At 53.2% G+C, this 20,275-nt stretch overlaps 1 protein-coding gene across 6 annotated transcripts in view; it reads right to left on the bottom strand.

Annotated features, from left to right (window-relative positions):
- The window catches only part of LOC133350503 (bifunctional heparan sulfate N-deacetylase/N-sulfotransferase 2-like), a 168,883-nt gene extending 149,811 nt beyond the window's left edge, over positions 1 to 19,072 (bottom strand). For 5 of the 6 annotated variants that reach the window (XM_061564848.1, XM_061564849.1, XM_061564850.1 and 2 more), the window contains exon 1: positions 18,733 to 19,047. The gene's annotated coding sequence lies outside the window, so the exon portion shown is untranslated. Of the gene's footprint in view, positions 1 to 18,732 lie in introns of all 6 variants that reach the window. The other variant, XM_061564845.1, reaches the window with a different exon arrangement.
- Positions 19,073 to 20,275: the final 1,203 nt, after the last annotated feature.

A 20,275-nucleotide genomic window follows, 5' to 3' on the forward strand; every position in this document is an offset into this window, starting at 1 on the left:
GTGGACGCCACTCGTGATTGCGTAATAGCCCCCCCCCCCCGCCGGCCCGCATAGTGGAGACATTCACGTTGGACGCGTGAGCGCGGCGCGCGTGTCACGAGCAGTCAGCAAACCGCGCCACAAATCCCCGGTCCGATTCTCGGCCACGGCTGAGATCGGCCGGCAAGTGAAGTCAGAACCTGCGTTGAGAGCAGCTCCCCGAGGTCGACTCCGTCCGTCAGTTCTGGGCAGACGCCAGTTGTCCCCGCCGCTCGCGAGGTTCCATGAAGGTGGTGGGTGGGTGGGTGGGTGGCTCTGTCTTTTTTACGGGTGCACGCTCATTTTAATACACGGCGAGTGCGGGAATATCGCGCGACTTTTCATTATTTACGGAGACGGCGTTCTCATGCAAATTCGGTGGCGTCGGGCGCGCATCGTAATGAACGCGCAATGTTAACGGTCTCGCAACAAGGTCCCAATAACCGCGTCATTAACAAAACAAGAATTAATACAATTACCGCGCACATCGTTCCAAGTGGGCATTCTAAACCAATACCGTCGTAATTAAAACAGGTTTGTGGGGCCGATGCATGTTTTATTAATAGAATAACAGATTCTCGAGGATGACTCATGACCTGTGCATTCATCGTGGATGGGTGCGTGGGCCCCGCTCCGCAGCCCTGGTCAGGATAACCCGCGCCTCGTCAGTCTACCTTCAATGGTCGTCATTGTCGCGCATTATCTATCCGCTGCTGGATGGAGGCCCTCCACCACGCGATGACACCACGATCGAGGAGACGGATTCCGTGTGCGTGGGTTTAAAGTCGTCGCTTCATCTGCGCAATGGCCGCCTTCCTCGGGTCTGTTCCCACCTTGCACTGCCATGCCATCACCAGTCTCGATCATCGCCATCACCAGTCTCGATCATCGCCATCACCAGTCTCGATCATCGCCATCACCAGTCTCGATCATCGCCATCACCAGTCTCGATCATCGCCATCACCCCTCCCAGTGACGGCGAGTCCTGCCCAATGCTCTCTTAATTGTCTCGATCGACCCTTCCGTGTCTCGAGCACGCCGTCTCCCCTCTGATCCATGTGTTCCACTTGCCTGAAGCAGCAACTTAAACACGTACAATGTTTTGTTTTTAATGCTTACATTACGTTATGAAAATAACATAACAAAATATGTTATCCCGATTGTGCTATTGCCATCATATTATGAGAATAAATATCCACTCGGTTCCCTAGTAGAGCACTGCCGACTTCCGTGTTAGAAAAGAGCCCACGAAAGCAGATATCATAGACCTACTTCTGAGACCTCTTTTCATCGGACCTCTGGGCCGCATTTCACTTTCCCACCAACTCGGAATTATGAGAGTGATGGTCGTTCCGTGCATGGCAATCGGCTCGATCTTTTAATTCCCAGAGCTGAAATTTATCCAACGTAATCGTCCAACCCAAGACGATATAACGGGATATTTTGTGCAGTAATTGGTGACCGAGCGGAGACCATCGACTCACCACACTCGGGAAACTCAGTTTCATGACAGGGGGCGGCGGCGGCTTGCATTTGAACCCAGGATCTCAGCAGCACCAGCGAAGCGCTCTGCGCTACCCGCCCACCAGAATCATCATCCTTGGTAGCTGACATTGTGTTGAATGACTCGGGCCCCTTTAAACAAAATTGCGGCTGCCCGAACATCCTGCCTCCCGACGTGAGAAAGGCGAAGCGCGGGCAGCGTGACGCGGCTGACGACGCGGACGGAGTCACCAAGCCACGGCCACCACATCCATCCGGTGTCACGCGTGGGAACAGAGGCAAGACCGAAACAATGTTTGTGTTTGTATCCGATTAGTCAAATAATCAAACCGATAACTGTGATTGAGTCATCGATTATGTACATTACCAGAGAGCCCAGCTATGGAGATTTCAGTTCGAGCAACTGATGTTGCGTTATGAGGATGTGGATGGATTTGCCGCCAAACGTTGTGTTCAGTTGGGCCGGGCTGTTACCTGGTGAACACATCCACGCACTTGGCTGCGTTCACACAAAGTGCGGTCCATAATGGACTCTCGCGTGCTTTTTGAAAGAAAAATAAATAAATAGCCGTGTTTCTGTCCATCCGTCTCATTGTGCGGTGAGACAGCGGCAGCACAAGACGGCTGCACCACCTCCTCGCGGTCTCACTCAACCAGCAACGTTGGCTTCCACTAAAGCCTCTCTACTGCGAGCTGCGCTTTTATTTATACATTTATTTTAAATCTGTATTATTTTTACATCATGTTTAAATTACAGGCTCCTCTGGCAGCTTCATCTCGGCTGAGCGATCGCCTGAACTCAAGTTCCACGCCGCTTTCGCTAGAAGGTCAAGAAGCAGCTGGCCGGACACTCAACGCCAGCGGCGGGGCAGATGCCCCCCCCCGCTCCACCCCCCCCCCCCGCTCCACTCACGCCCCCCCCCCACTCCACTCACGCCCCCCCCCCCGCTCCACCCCCCCCCCCCCCCGCTCTACCCCCCCCCCGCTCCACTCACGCCCCCCCCCCCGCTCCACTCACGCCCCCCTCCCTCACTCCACTCACGACTCCCCCCCCCCACTCCACTCACGCCCCCCCCCCGCTCCACCCCCCCCCGCTCCACTCCACTCACGCCCCCCCCCACTCCACTCACGCCCCCCCCCCCCCGCTCCACTCACGCCCCCCCCCCCACTCCACTCACGCCCACTCCACTCACGCCCCCCCCCGCTCCACTAACGCCCCCCCCCCGCTCCACTCACGCCCCCCCCCCCGCTCCACTCACGCCCCCCCCCCCGCTCCACTCACGCCCCCCCCCCGCTCCACTCACGCCCCCCCCCCCACTCCACTCACGCCCCCCCCCCGCTCCACTCACGCCCCCCCCCACTCCACTCACGCCCCCCCCCCCACTCCACTTACGCCCCCCCCCCCCACTCCACTCACGCCCCCCCCCCGCTCCACTCACGCCCCCCCCCCCGCTCCACTCACGCCCCCCCCCCACTCCACTCACGCCCCCCCCCCCGCTCCACTCACGCCCCCCCCCCCCCGCTCCACTCACGCCCCCCCCCCCCCCACTCCACTCACGCCCCCCCCACTCCACTCACGCCCCCCCCCCCGCTCCACTCACGCCCTCCGCCCGCTCCACTCACGACTCCCCCCCCCACTCCACTCACGACTCCCCCCGCTCCACTCACCCCCCCCCCCCCGCTCCACTCACGCCCCCCCCCCCGCCCGCTCCACTCACGCCCCCCCCAGCTCTAAAATCCAGTAACGGAATTAAATTCAGAGCGGCCGCACGTTGCTACGCAAAGTGGCCTCAGTTAAGGCTAAGTCAGCATAGGGCAGGCTCAGCGTCGGTTCAATTATTCGCTATTATTATTATTATTTGTCGTGACCGGTAATCGAACTTGGGTGGCTGGGTTTTGAGCGCAGCGTGCTAACCACTGCGTCACTGCCCCCCAAAAACACACGCGCGCAGACACACACACGCAGACACACACGCGCATGACTCACGCACAGAATACCCATCCCGCGTCTCTGTTTACAGTTCACGGCCCGGGAGGAGGTGAGAGCGGATGTATTTAAAGGACTTGGTTAGGGAGGGCAGGGGGATCCGATGGCAAACATCACTCGGTCGGATCAATAAATGCAGCTGACACACCCTGCTGACTGACGGCCACTCCCCTCCACCCCTCCCCCCCTGCTGCCACCCCACCCAAGCGCCACCGCTTCCTGCCAGCCGTCGTCGCGTCGAAGTGGCTCGAGCCTGGTCAGCACGCAGCCCCCAGCGGCCACGGTCGCACTCCCGGTCATTTTGGTTTTGCCACCAAGTGAGACCGAGCTAATGCCAAGTGAAGGCCACACTTGGGGAAGGGAGGGGCGGTCGAGTTAAAAACAACACACACCACCCGCTGGTCTTTGCGATCTGGGCTCGCCAGGTTCTGGCACAGAACGCCGCCCTGCCTCTCCTGCCGACGCCGCTTGAGGGCATGGAGCCGCTGAGTGCCGCGCTCCCTGCGTGCAGCTGCACGCAAGCGCAGCGCACAGATCACGTGTCATCATCATCACGAGCACCGTCTTCGTTATCATCATCGGGTTTGAAGCCACTCGTGCCTCTTACGTGAAACGTCGTCATCATTGTCAATGTTGTCATCACGATCATCATCGTCGTCAACGCATTCATCATCACCTGCCATAATATATTCACTACTGAATGAGTGCCTGACGCGTGTGTGTGTGTGTCCCTCTTGCCATCTCTCGGTGCAACTCCAAGCCTACGCCTCTCCCGGGCTTCTTTGCGCAGTTTTGAACGTTTGCTATCGGCGTCCACGTATCCGATCCATTCGTCGTCGCGAGTTAAACATATGACACCGATTACCAACATTCCTCTCTACAAACATTGCTTTGTTGCTTCCCATTACCGAGTTGGCTTTTCCAAAACAAAAAAAGCGTTCCCGTGTTAGGGAGGTGGGGAATTGGAGAGGGGATGGATGTTCGGATCGCGTACGGGAACCACGTGGCAGGCCGGCAGCGATGGCAGTGAGGGATCTTCAGCACGAGGGGAGAAGCTGGCTCCTCGCGCCCCGGCACTGGGGCATTCATCACGCCGAGATATTTCACGGTGTACACATTAATCACGACAAAGGTGCTCGACTTTAATCACGGCAAGATGTTCCCATAGTTTGGAGTCACCAGAGATGTTACTTTCTGATAAGGAGAGGTGCGGTTCGCAAAACAGAGGCGCTCTTCAAGGCGCGTAATGAGGTTCGGAAGCGACCCATTCCACCGAGTCTGACATTCTCATTCCCCAACCAATCGTGCTGTCGATTCCCTGTCTCTTTCCAGACACACGAGCTTCCCTTTCCTCTGCTTATAATAAAGTTGACAGTCGATATGATGTCCCTAACTCGAGGTTGTTCTCTCATGAATACACTCTTCTTTATGCCTCCCAGGGGAACCCCATGCATCTGTCTCTCTTCTTCTCTGTCCATGTTTAAACTTTTGTTCTATTTTCTTTGTCAATGTCCACGTTTCTATCCAAACAAGCACTCGTAAATTTATGCACCTGGGCAGGACATATCACGACAAGGGATGATGGACGGTGAAAAACAACAACAACAACAATTAGAAGAAGAAGAACAACGGACATCTCCGCCATCGCTGGAGCGACGATGGCATCATTTGGTGTGCAGGTGGCTGGGCGGAGTATTGCATCGCTGGTCCGTGAGAGGTGGCGGCAGCTTGGCGAGGCCATCATCCAGCAGTGGATTGACCATGGCCGATGATGACGACGACGACGAATAACAGACTGCCTATCTCAACCAACACAACAAGCTCGCCCCACGCCTCGAGACGCGGTGACATCGAGACGCTTTGTGCGACTCCGCGCTGTCACGCCCTGCAAGCCGCAGCGGCCGGAGGCAGTGCAGCAAGAGGGGGGGGGCGCGTTGAGACGACGCGTGCGTCGCTGTCGTTCACCGATCCTGACGGGGGGGGGGCTCCGGCAGGAGGCACGAGAACATCCGCTCATCTCGCCGGGAAACGACGGGAGGCAAAATTCGCGTTTTGTCGCGTTTTGTCGCGTTTTGTTCGCGTTTTGTCGCGTTTTGTCGCGTTTTGTCGCGTTTTGTCGCGTTTTGTCGCGTTTTGTCGCGTTTTGTCGCGTTTTGTCGCGTTTTGTCGCGTTTTGTTCGCGTTTTGTCGCGTTTTGTCGCGTTTTGTCGCGTTTTGTTCGCGTTTTGTCGCGTTTTGTCGCGTTTTGTCGCGTTTTGTCGCGTTTTGTCGCGTTTTGTCGCGTTTTGTCGCGCCGTCAGATGACTTCTCGCGCTGATTTACAAAGGGTGTGGCGTGTCGCACGAGGATGGGTTGACTCGTTAAACCCCTTGTTGCTAATGAGCGGCCCAGTTGGAATCGGCATTGCGTGTGTTTACGCAGCGTGCTGATATGCACCGTGCTTTCGTAACGAGCGAGGCGCCGCAAGAAATAAAACTTATTGCTTCTAAATTACACCCCGAATACTATATACATTATTATGAACTCAAATATGTTTTAAAATACTGTAAAATGGAAAACCAAATCTAATAACACTATTATATAATACAAAAAATGCGTCCATGTTCGCATTAATCTTCAGTGTTTCACTAAGATGTTCAAACTCTAAATTAACATACTTTTCTAAGGTAACTTTTAACGCGTTTTATTTTTCCCATTCAAATATCCAATTTCCCCCTCCCCCCCCCCCCCCACTAAAAAATGAAATGTTATGTTTACCCTTCCCGTGGCTCTATCTCGAAGCGACAGATGCACGCCCTCTCTCGATTTACGTGTTGTTGCTGTTCACGCACACACAGAGATACAGCCCCCCCCCCCCACCCCGGTCGTTGGCAGACTGGAATAGCCAGACGCTCGGCCTGTAGCTGCATCTTTAGCGAGATATATACATGTACGCGATGTCGCCAAACCAGCCGGAATGAATCTCTCTGGGCACGAGAATCGCTCACCTCGCGTGCCCCGTCCCCTGCCACCTCCGATCCGAAACACCCCCACGGGAATCATTATTACCGACGCCTTTTATTGCCTCCCCGCTTATGTATCCTTAGAAGGCTTCTCAAATAAATAAGCGTGAAGAAGATATAACAAAGCCACCGCAGACTTACAAATGTTGTCATTTTTGCACAGACGCGTGCTCTGGATTCCCCCCCCCAGCCCCTCTTCAAACCGCTCCGTTTACCGTAATGAGCTGTGCTTTAATGAAATTCGGAGGGCACCATTGACACGGAGATGCGTTCTGTCTCCGTCTCACCGCATCCGATCTCCCTCCCTCCCTCTCCCCATGGGACCCTCCGCTTTTCTCGACACCCACTGCAGACATCGCAAATACTAAACGCGCCAAACTTACGGGCACCCGCCCCGCCTGCCGACACACACACTCATTGTGGTGGTCTGTGCGGCGCCTGGGTCTGTAGCCAATCGTGGTGAGCGGTAGTGTAGCGGTGAGCAGTTAGCGCTCTGCACGACGCTCACGGCCAACACCAATGACGATTATCTGAACCGGCCTCCCCCCTAGGTCGACTACGTCTTAAGACGAGTACCTGGTGCGGTTTGCGTAAACATTTCCAGCGGGGAAACAAAGGCGGCTGGGTGTGGTGCTGGCCATCCATCCCCTCGTGAACCGTGGCGACTTTCATAGGTGCTCCCTAACAGCACTTGCCCCGATAGTCTGTTAGAGGCTATACGGGGGTCTTTGTCTTTGGTGGTGGTAATGGTGGCGACTTAACCTGCTCGGAAGCCCATTAAGCACGGACTTTTAATAGGAACCACCTCCAAACATGCGCCCATTATTACACCACGAGTCGGGTGTGAAGTGGCGATAAACAGCCTTTAACACACCAGAGGACTCAACGGAGAGGCTGAATAAGGACTGGAGGGGCGGGGCGTGGGTGGTCTGGGGGTTGGGGGTGGAGGGGAAAGGAGGAATGTCACAATTAGCGGGAGCGTGCTGCTGTCATTTTCACTGTCAGTTCCGTGTGTTGGGGAGTGTGGGGGTGTGTGGGTGTGTGTGGGTGAGTGTGGGTGTGTGGGTGAGTGTGGGTGAGTGTGGGTGAGTGTGGGTGTGTGTGGGTGAGTGTGGGTGTGTGTGGGTGAGTGTGGGTGAGTGTGGGTGTGTGTGGGTGAGTGTGGGTGTGTGGGTGAGTGTGGGGGGGTATTGGTGTGTGGGTGAGTGTGGGGGAGTATTGGTGTGTGGGTGAGTGTGGGTGTGTGTGGGTGAGTGTGTGTGCCTGTGTGGGTGAGTGTGGGTGTGTGTGGGTGAGTGTGGGTGTGTGTGGGTGAGTGTGGGTGTGTGTGGGTGTGTGTGGGGAGTGTGGGTGTTTTTAGGTGTGTTGGTGTGTGTGGGTGAGTGTGGGTGTGTGTGGGTGTGTGTGGGCGAGTGTGGGTGAGTATGGGTGTGTGTGTGCCTGTGTGGGTGAGTGTAGGTGTGTGTGGGTGAATGTGGGTGTGTGTTGGTGAGTGTGGGTGACTATGGGTGTGTGGGTGATTGTGGGTGAGGATGGGTGGTGTAGCTGTTAGCGCGCTGCGCTATGAACCTGGCCACCCGGGTTCGCTTCCCGCTCACGGACCAACACTGTGACGATTATTTGAACCGGTCCTGGGCCTCCCCTAGGTCGACTCAGCCTTAAATGAGTACCTGGTGCAGTGTGGAAACATCGCCACTGGGGAGACAAAGGCGGTCGGGCGTGGTGCTGGTCACCCACCCCCTCATGTACCGTTCCCGCCTTCATAGGTGCTCGCTAACAGCACTTGCATCAACAGTATGTTAAGGCTATACGGGAGATCTTCGTCTTTGTGTAGGTGGGTGTGGGCTGGGCCGTCCATAGGGGGTTGCGGGGCCAGCGGTCAGTCTGAGGTTTGTGTTTAGTTTGTTCCCCCCTCCCGTGTACATGTACATGTATGTACATGTATGTACATGTACATGTATGTACATGTACATGTATGTACATGTATGGGTGTGTATGGGTGTGTATGGGTGTGTATGTACATGCATGTACATGTACATGTATGTACATGTACATGTATGTACATGTACATGTATGTACATGTATGTACATGTACATGTATGTACATGTACATGTATGTACATGTACATGTATGTACATGTACATGTATGTACATGTATGGGTGTGTATGGGTGTGTATGGGTGTGTATGTACATGCATGTACATGTACATGTATGTACATGTACATGTATGTACATGCACATGTATGTACATGTATGTACATGTACATGTATGTACATGTACATGTATGTACATGTACATGTATGTACATGTACATGTATGTACATACATGTGCATGTACATGCACATACATGTACATGTACATGTACATACATGTACATGTACATACATGTACATGTACATACATGTACATGTACATACATGTACATACATGTGCATGTACATACATGTACATACATGTGCATGTACATACATGTACATGTGCATACATGTACATATATGTACATGTATGTACATGTACATGTACATACATGTACATATATGTACATGTATGTACATGTATGTACATGTATGTACATGTATGTACATACATGTACATGTATGTACATGTATGTACATACATGCACATACATGTACATGTATGTACATGTATGTACATGTACATGTACATACATGTACATACATGTACATGTACATACATGTACATGTACATGCATGGGTGTGTATGTACATACATGTACATGTATGTACATGTACATGTACATACATGTACATGTACATGTATGTACATGTACATGTATGTACATGTACATGTATGTACATGTATGTACATACATGTACATACATGTACATGTACATACATGTACATGTACATGTATGTACATGTATGTACATACATGTACATACATGTACATGTACATACATGTACATACACACCCATTCATGTATGGGTGTGTATGTACATGTACATACATGTACATACACACCCATACATGTACATACATGTACATACATGTATGTACATGTATGTACATGAATGTACATGTACATGTACATACATGTATGTACATGTACATACATGTACATGTATGTACATGTACATGTATGTACATGTACATGTACATACATGTACATGTACATGTATGTACATACATGTACATACATGTACATGTACATGTATGTACATGTACATGTACATACATGTACATGTACATACACACCCATTCATGTATGTACATGTATGTACACACCCATACATGTATGTACATGTACATGTACATGTACATACATGTACATGTACATGTACATACATGTACATGTACATGTACATGTATGTACATGTACATGTACATGTACATGTATGTACATGTACATGTACATGTATGCACATGTACATACATGTACATGTACATGTATGTACATACATGTACATACATGTACATGTACATGCATGGGTGTGTATGTACATACATGTACATGTATGTACATGTACATGTACATACATGTACATGTACATGTATGTACATGTACATGTACATACATGTACATGTACATGTATGTACATGTATGTACATGTATGTACATGTACATGTACATGTACATACATGTACATACATGTACATGTACATGTACATACATGTACATGTACATGTATGTACATGTATGTACATACAAAGCACGTTGTGGGCCCGCAAACGCCTTCAAACTAAACCGGAAGTATTACATCTGACACCGTCACGTCGAAGTGCGGGCCCCCAAAGCGCGGGGCCCGGGGCAGTCACCCCGATTCGCCGTACCCTAGGGACGGCTCTGAGTGGGGGCGAGCCTGGGGGTGAGTGTGTTGCCACAGTGGAGAACACGGGTGTTGCATCTGCCAGTCATCTCGATCAGTCAACCCATGGCGCCCTGGGTCTGTTCCCGTGACCTGCCAGCGAGCCTTCGACACTTCATGTGGACTCAAGGTGTACCCAGCCTGGCACAATCGCCGTGCTGACGTCACTTCCGCTTAGTGGCGAACGGCGATTGATGTTGTGAGTGTGCTTGCTAGCAGCACTTGCCCCAACAGTCTGCATGACTATCGCGGTGACCTTGGGGTTTTCTTCTGGCGAGTGAAGGGCAGGCGGCCTGCCTGGCAAGGTGGGGGGGTGGTGCAATGGTGAGCGTGCTGCTCCACGAACCCAGTGACCATATCCCCGAAATGGATCGTATTAATTATGTTAACGCCTCAAGGCAGAACGAGGGGGAGTGGGAAAGCTGTCATTCTCCCACACCGAGAGAGCCAGTGCCAGGCGGGCTGTGTGAGATAGCAAGCGGCAGCAGCAGCAGCAGGAGGAGGCGGCTGCTGCTGCTGCTGCACAAGGGCTGTGGGCCACGAGGACACAGCTTGGCCGAGTGTGACGAGGCCCCATGTGCTGCTGGCTAGAGTCGTGCCCAGCACGCGTCCCCTGGCACATCATGGCCGAGCCAGCACGGGGCCCTCTGGATTCTGGTCCTTTTTCCCCCACTGGCTATTTGCCGTGCCGAGTCGGAACTCGACTGCTTTACGCTGACCTCGCAGCAGATCGGAATTCTGCTCGAGGCCAATCAGACCAATAAGGGCTGGGGCGAATTACTCTCGTGTCGAGCGTCACCTCGTAGTCAAAGCGTCATCTATTTGCGTCTCGATTCGCTCATTGCGCGTGACGTCGGTGAGCACGGCACGGAGTTTTGCTGTGGAAAAACAACTCAACAACTTGGGCCGGCTCAGCGCATTTCCCGCATAGCGCCGTGCGTGGAGTGGAGAGGAGGGGCAGTCTCGGCCACATCACCTCGTGGACATTTGATTTGGACCTGCTCAATTCACGGTTTTAAATATTTCATTGGCGGTTTGCGAGTGAGAGTCAGCATCTAGGAGTTTTGTTTGGTTCAGGAATCTTTGGGAGTTTTATTTTTCCATGGTAGAATGTGACTACGACCAATCACCCAGAATAATAGGAGTAACAATTTGTAATGCGCACTGTATTCGCTCAATCTCCAAGAGAGAGAGGATGACTCAGAAGCACCACAGACGAGCAGGGAAATAAGTCGCATACGGCGAGTCAGCCCCAACTGTCCAAGCTTAATCACTGTTTAAACATGTGGGAGGAAAGCGAAGCACCTGTAGAAAACCAATGGGTGCGACAGGACAACGCTATTCCCCATACAGGCGCAACAGATGAAGTCCACATTTGCAACAGAAAAATTAATTGCACGATACATCTATGCCTTACGGTCTATTTTCGCCGCAGTCACGAACCAGCACCGACCAGTGTGGTAAAATAACGCACGCATGACCCGCATTGCACGCATTGACCAAAGAGTTAGTGTTGTACGTGCACAGAGCTACACTCACGGGCATGGGCATACTGCTGACATGCGTACACGTACACGAGTACACGGGCAGATGTGTGTATAGCCTCAACAAAGTGATGGTGCAAGTGCTGTTAGTGAGCAACTATTGAGAGCAGCATGGTCCACAGTGCTGATGTTTACTCAATATTTCAGGGGCAAGTGTTGTTAGCGAGCACCTGTGAAGGCCGGCATGGCACAGGAGGGGGTGGGTGGCCAGCACACCCGACCACCTTTGTCTCTCCAATGGCAATGTTTACACACCGCATCAGGTACTCATTTGAAGATGAGTTGGCCTAGGGAAGGCCCAGAATCGATTAAAATAGTCGCCACTTGTTACCGGTCTTGAGCGAGATTTGCGGATAACATGGCTGCCTCCATGGCTCGTGACTCTGGTCCAATCCCATAAACATACGCACACGTGGATCCACACATCCACGCACCTCCGATGAGCACGCTTGGCTACGTACGGTGCGAAAGAAGTTCAACATACAGACACACAATGACTCATATGCATATGGCGGCGGTGGAGATTTTGTGAGATTTAAATACAAGTCTCGCAGCTCAGCAACTCGGGTGGATTCAAACAAAGCCTTGTCAGTCCTTAAGCCCCCACCCCTCCCCTCCCTTCTACCCCCCGACCCCGCCCCCCGTCGCACCCCCGCCCCCCTCCAGCCCGCCCAGGATTATTCTTAGGTCGACGCTGGCTGCCTCATCTGTAATTGGATACACGCCATATCTCGCCAAAATTATAAAAGAAGAGAAAGAGAAGAAATGCAGCCGTGGTTCATTGCCGGCAAATGCATCCGAGTAGTGGGTTGGTGTCCCACAGCTGCTGCATCTCCGTGCGGGCACTTCCCGGGAATTCATTACTCGACCGCAATTCGTTCACACGTCTTTTTTTGTTGCGCGAATAAAATAAATAAATATAACTGCCACGCAAATGATAGCACTTAATTAATGGGGGAATTCTGCTGCCTATAACATCTTAAGCCATTTACAATATGCTTTGTTACTGTTGTTGCTGCTGCTATATGGGACTTATTGTGAATATATCTCAATCCCTCTAGTATATTATTCTTATCATCATCCTAATGACACTGGATATTTGTCTGTGTTGCTGCTAAACGAGAGTTGGTGACACGTGACTAGTTATAACCAAAGCGAGATGTATACTTGATGTGGTGTGCTGGGCTCTGAAATATTACTTTCCTGCTATCCCCAATCTGGACAGGATCCAAGCTGAAATTAAGCCGCTAATCAAAGTCACGATCACGATCAATATAATTCATTCATCTGTTTGCAGCGCCTATTTGGTATCGTGGGTCTCCTATAATGTGTGTGTGTGTTTTATTTGCCACGGTAAATCGTGTCTGCTGAGATCACGGCGCTGGATATGAAGGCGACACCAGATGTTCCCCGCTCCGCTCCGCAGCTTCGAGAAGCCAGCACGGCACCGTCGCTAACGACCACTCAGCCCGCTCCTCGCTTCCATCTTCAGCCCACTGTGTGAGGTCGCGTGACCCCACAGACACACACACACACACGCACGCCACTGGTCCACACGACTACTCACACACACACGCACGCCACTGGTCCACACGACTACTCACACGCACCTGCTACCGCTGCTAGCAAACACAATCAAGACAAACAAGACAAAGATCCTCCGTATAACCTTCAACGGACTCTATTGGGGCAAGTACTACTAGCGAGCACACGAGGGGGTGGGTGACCAACACGACGCCTGGCCACCTTTGTCTCCCCAGTGCTGATATGAACACATCGCACCAGAAAAGCGGATAACCCTATCGGGCGCACGCTCCGCCGATACCGCGAGAAATGCACGGAGCAGACCCTTGCCAATCGCTCGCGAACAACGCGGGGTCACGCTCACACGCGTGCACGCCCCCGACAATCATGGAAGCAGGCGGTGATGAAACTTCAAGTCCGACATTCCGCTGGCACGGACAACCACCAACTCCACCACCATCGTCACCGTCGCCACCGCAGCAGCAGCAGCAGCAGCTACATTAATTTTAAACGCTCAAGCGAAGAGCATGAAAATCGCTGCGCGAGCTGCTTACATTATATTTCATTTCGACCACGGGAGGTGGGAGGTGGTGCGGGGGATGGTGGGGGTGGGTGTCTGGATGGAAAACCATCTGCTTCCAAAGCCGGCAGCATGGGCCTGGCATCGCTGCTGAGCGCCCTCTCTTCCCCAATGCCGATCGGGCCCTGAACGCGGCGCCCCGTGAGAAAGAACCGCCCCCCGTGGCCCCCGTGGCGAGCCTCGCTCGGCCAGACGTGGGCACCCAGGGGCTCCACGGCTGCCTCCCAGCGACGCGAAACGGAACGCCGTGGGCCCCAGCGCTCGCCGTCCCCAGCGGGCCCCGTCCCCAGCGCGCCGGCGGCTTCCCTCCCGTGGCTCCTTGGGCCCAGGAAGCTGCCCCAGCGGTCTAGTGGCTTAGCGCACTGGGCGCAGACTCCACTGGTCACCGATTCGATTCTATCCGCCGGCGCGGCAGTGAGGACAACGGGGCGAGTTTACGATCACCCCCCGTCGCTCACCCCACAAACGCTGCCCTCTGTCCACCCTACAGTACAAATGGGTGTGCAACAGGTAGTCGATCAGTGGTCGTGTTTGGTGTGGAGTTCGGGTATTCCCACCTTTTCCATGATGTCTGGCCATAGTGGAAGAGTAGGCCAAACTATACTTCTACCAGAGGAGTTCCTCAGAGCTCCCTCTACCCCTGGGGCCCTCAACCAGCAGCGGTGAGAACGAGCAATTGCAAGGGCTCGACTCGGGGGATTAATTTCCCAATAAATATTTCAGGAACCCCCACAAGCTTGCGGACCCGAACCCCCCACTGCATCGCACCCCCCCCCCCCATCCCCCCCCCCCCCCCCCATAGCAGTGGTGGGTAAATGTTCCCACAGCTTCGGGTAAAATTAAGCTCTGGCCGTACATTTACCGCGGGCCCAGCGGTCGGTGTGGAGCGCTCGCGTCACGGGGTCCCGTCTCTGTGGAATATCATCGCTGCCTTTTGGTGCCACCTCTCGCAGGCACTGAGCCCCCAGAGCGTCTCCGCTCTGGGCAGGCGAGGCTGTGACATTTCTGGAGGAATGGGATGTCAAATTTGGTGGTGGTGGTTGTCGTCCGTGTGGTAATCCATTGCGCGGCTTTGCTCGGCGCACGGAGAACTAATGCGGAGCGTTTTTCAGCGGCGTATAAGCGACTTTAAAATCACGGCGCAATATTCCTCGCGCCGTAATTGGCCGTACGAGCTCTGTAAGCTGAGACACTTAACCACGGAGCAGAATGCGCACCCGTGATCTCCACTTCCTATTCATTTTGCCGCTGCTGTATCCACTGATAAAGCACACACACACAGCGTAATGCGAATTCTCTATCTCACACACGCAGAGAGAGAGAGAGAGAGACTGTTGGGGCGAGGGCTGTTAAGCGAGTCCCTACTCAGTCGCCTTGATCTCCCCTGTAATGATGTTTATGCACCACACACGGATAATCAGTTAAGGCTCAGTTGACTTAGAGGAGGTACAGATAACACTCGTCAATGACGTTAGCTGTGATTGGGAATGGAACTGAGGTCGCTGGGTTCGTAGCGCAGCGTAAAGACCGCTACGCAACCATTCCACACAACCCATCAACACACACACTCACACTCGTGATTCCTAAAGTTTAATTAATTTGCTGCCACAGCCACCTGCATAAATTCTCCCTCTATCTCCAACATTCGAACACTACTCATCCTCGATCACAGTCACACACGCACGCACATTCGCACACACACACACACGCGCACGCGTTATGAACCGCGGTATGCAATGCAATATGCCTCGCATCAGGCAGCCATGCGGCACGACGAATGAATGAAGGGATCAGTGTCAGAGTAAATGTGCTGCTTTCTCGTGACACATCCAGTCCCCCAAATCACCACCGCAAGCAACAATGTACTACCACCAGATCCACCACGAACCAACTACCGTCACCACCACCTACCACCATTGAAACCCAACCACCACTACACAACAACCACCAACCGCAACTACAGTTACAAACACAATCAGGCAACCACCATTACCACCATCGCAACCACAGTCACCAACACTGCCGCTGCTACCCCTACCACCACCACCACTAACACCACCACGAACACCCACCACCACCGCTGCTGTCAATGCAACACTCTCCCTCCCTCCCTCCCTGCGCGCGCGCCCACCACACGCACACTGTGATAGCGCGTGAATCAAATAAGCCCCCCCGCCACCCCCACCCCCCCGCCACCCCCACCCCCCCCGCCCCCCCCCCCCCCCCGCCACCCCCACCCCCCCCGCCACCCCCACCCCCTAGATAGCGGCCGTGGTTACCCGGGACCGCGACGATCGCGGCCGAGGCAACAGAGCGAACTGCGGCTGAGCCGGGATTTATGAGACGTGGGACAGAGGCGCAGCCGCGGGCAACATCTCTGGTGCTGTCAGCGGCTAGCGGGGGCGGTTCAAGCGTCGCTCAGATGCACGGGCCAAGGCCAAAAACCATCGTCCCTCCACCCCAGCATCTCTCTGCATACACCCAGCCCCTCTCGTCCTCCTCCTCCTGCTGCTATTCCTACCTCTCCTCCCTGTCTCCTTGTCTGCCTGGGGCTCACCTATTTGCCTATCTAGATGTGCACGCAAACCGGAGAGCAATGTAGATTATGTTTATATTTCGGTAGCGTTACCAATGTGGATCTACTGCCATTCATTAAATGGTAGTTATGGTCGTGTGGTGACGGTGGTGGTGGTTGCGTAGTGGTGGTTGGTGCTGGTGGGTGATGGGTGTTGGTGGTTGCTGGTTATAATAGTGGTGGTGGTTGCGTAGTGGTGGTTGGTGGCGGTGGGCTGTAGTTGCGTGGTGGTGGTTGAGTGAATAAAGAGTAGTGGTGGTGGTTGAGTGAATAGAAAGTAGTGGTGGTGGTTGAGTGAAGAGAGACTAGTGGTGGTGGTTGTGGTTGCGAGGTAGTGGTTTAGTGGTGGTAGTGGTGGTTGTGGTTGAGTGAAGAGAGAGTAGTGGTGGTGGTGGTTGCGAGGTAGTGGTTTAGTGGTGGTCGTGGTGGTTGTGGTTGAGTGAAGAGAGAGTAGTGGTGGTGGTGGTTGTGGTTGCGAGGTAGTGGTTGTGGTGGTGGTGGTTGTGGTTGAGTGAAGAGAGACTTGTGGTGGTGGTTGTGGTTGCGAGGTAGTGGTTGTGGTGGTGATTGTGGTGGTGGTGGTGGTGGTTGTGGTGGTGGTGGTGATTGTGGTGGTGGTTGTGGTGGTGGTGGTGGTGGTTGTGGTGGTGGTGGTGATTGTGGTGGTGGTTGTGGTGGTGGTTGTGGTGGTGGTTGTGGTTGAGTGAAGAGAGAGTGTGGCTCGCAACACGTTGGGCGCGAGAGCGCGACAGGGAAGAGTTTTGGGCAGGCCTTGTGATCGGTGTATTAGGTGCTATTGTAACGTTATCATAATTATATATTTTTTTTAAACTCTGCAAATCATATTGATAATGTAAACTAGATTTTATTATTACAAAAAAACGTGTCAGCTGTATAGAATGCTAAAGTGTAACTGCGCTGTGGCGTCAAGTATCAAAGACAAACACACGCGAAAGACTCAAGCGTGCCCGACGTCGACTGTTCGTGCAAGCGCTGTTGGCGAGCAGCTATTGAGGCAGGCGAGAAGCTCGGTGGGATATCCTTAAGCATTCACCGCCTTTGTCTCCCCCGTGCTGATGTTGACACACAACGCACCAGGTACTCATGTTGACACACAACGCACCAGGTACTCATGTTGACACACAACGCACAAGGTACTCATGTTGACACACAACGCACCAGGTACTCATTCAATGCTCAGCCGATCCAAGGGGTAGGAGGGCCAGAACTAATTCAGATATCACGCGCACACAATCACTCACACACACACACATAGGTGAGTACAAAAACAAACATTTCAGAGTGTGCCATACTGAGTGTACCATATTGCACGGCTTCCCCCGAACATACGGAGCAATCCACAGTCAGAACGCGCTCGTTGTCAGCCGTTTGGGCTGATGAATCTGGTCATTGATACTCATTGAAGGTATTGCCACGTCCACCGTTGTATCTCCATGTTCAGCAACAGCCCACGCACACACACACAGAGACACACACACACAGAGAGAGACACACAGAGACACACACACACAGAGACACACACAGAGAGACACACACACACAGAGACACACACAGAGAGACACACACAAAGAGACACACACACAGAGACACACACACAGAGAAAGACACACACACACAGATACACACACATACAGAGAGACACACACAGAGAGACACAGAGAGAGAGAGAGAGACACACAGAGAGACACACACAGAGAGACACACACACAGAGACACACACACACAGAGACACACAGAGACACACACAGAGAGAGACACACAGAGAGACACACACAGAGAGACACACACACACACAGAGAGGTGTGTGTCCTCCGACTGTTGGGGGCTGCTTGTGCTCTTAGTGACCACCCATGAAGACCGGCACGACGCACGCGAGGGGGTTGACGTGGCCAGAATCACTCTCGGCCGCCTTTGTCTCCCCGATGCCGGTGTTTTATTGGCACATCGCACAAGAGTTCTCCTTTAAAGGTGAGTCGACCTAGGAGGCCCAGAGCCGGCTCAGGTATTCGCCCAGTGGCTTTAAGCGTGAGCGGGAATCGGGAATCGAACTCGGGTGCGTCGCGTAGTGTGTCAACCACTGCGCCACCGCTCCCCACCAACATAAACGCGGTCTCACACACAAACTCACTCCAGTAGCTCCACTCACCTCACAAGCGCATCCCGATCTCGCCGGCTGTGACGGTTGACTGCGTCTCTCTCCCCATCTCCTCCGTTCTTCTCCGCATCCCCCTTTATTTGCGCTCTGAAGCTGCTTCTCACCCCTCCCCTTCCTCTCTCTCTCTCTCTCTCCTTGTGGACCGCGCTTTTGTTTCTCAGTATCTGTGTGTGTCTCCGAACACTCTCTTGCGATTGTGTCTGTGTGTGTGTCCGTGTGTCTCGCTCTTCCCTGTGTGTGTGTCTATCCTTGTCCGCGTAATCTCACCTGCGCTGCATCCGCTCTCCGCTCTTCTCTCTCTCTCCCCCGCGCTCTCTCCGCTCGTTTCCAAACGCGGCGGCGCTCTGACATCGCGGGCTGTACCACTCGCGACGCGTCGAGTAGGGGGGGCCGGGACTGTTGTTGTGGTGCCAGGGAGGGGGGGAGTTTGCTCCGGGAGCACGAAGACACGAGGAGAGAGAGAAGATCGAGAGATGGAGAGATTGAAAGCGTGCGGAGAGGAACGTCATTCGAGAGTTTGATTATTTTGACGAGAATGATGAAGATGACGACGAGCGTGATCAAGATTGATAGCCACAATTACGATCACGATTGATTTTGATAATTACGATGATGATGATTACGATTATTATTTTGTCGATGTTGAGATGATAATGAAGACGAGGATGAAAATGATGGAAATAAGACCTGCTAATAATGATGACGATTATGAAGATGATAATGGCAACAATGATAACCGTTTAGCAAATGATGAAGACGATAATGATACTGATACTAACGATAATAACGACTGATGATAATTACGATTACGACAACAAAGAAGACGATGATGGTGATGATGATGTGATGATGATGATGTTTGGTCGATTCTATTTTGGGCGAGGTTTGTGTTCTATCAAACAGGAGGGTCTCGCTCCATTCGACAACACCCGGCTGATGGCGGATAACGGATTCCTTAAAAAGCAAATGCCAAGAGGTCCCCTTGCTGCTGAAAGGTGGACATTGAAGAATCGCGAGTCAAGCGATCACTCACGGAGCCGCGAGAAATCCTCACGAAACTTCCCTTGCAGGCGACGTGTTCTGCTCTGCGATGATCGAATGCCCCCCCCCGCACCCACAACGGACCCCCCAGGCACTGATCAACATGCGGTAGAGCGAGTGGCTCCCAATCAAGAGGTTGTGAGTTCAAATCCTGCTTGGGGGGAGGGGCAGGGAAGGGCGAGCTTGAGGGGGGTTGAGTCAGTCCATCATCCCTCCCTCTAGAGTAGATGGAGACGTCAACACAGTGGTTGGCCTACAGGGAGACTCTCCCCCCCCCCCCCGCACCATGAAGGTGGAACTTCCACTACTGGCTCAGGGCTGTAATCAGGAGATGGACGCTTCCTCGGCCATCATCCCTGTGGGGTCAATAAATGCATTACCACTCACTCCGACCCCTGCTGCCCCTGTCCACACTGCGGTGTCCCCGTGCAGGCCACGTGTGGTGGAGTAAGTGTGGGTCCTCTCACCGCCTTCCAAAACGTCTGGCCGGCGT

This window comes from Lethenteron reissneri, chromosome 34 (genome assembly GCF_015708825.2).
Source record: "Lethenteron reissneri isolate LAM-NWPU_2019-01 chromosome 34, ASM1570882v1, whole genome shotgun sequence".
In the NCBI taxonomy this organism is placed as follows: Eukaryota; Metazoa; Chordata; class Hyperoartia; order Petromyzontiformes; family Petromyzontidae; genus Lethenteron; species Lethenteron reissneri.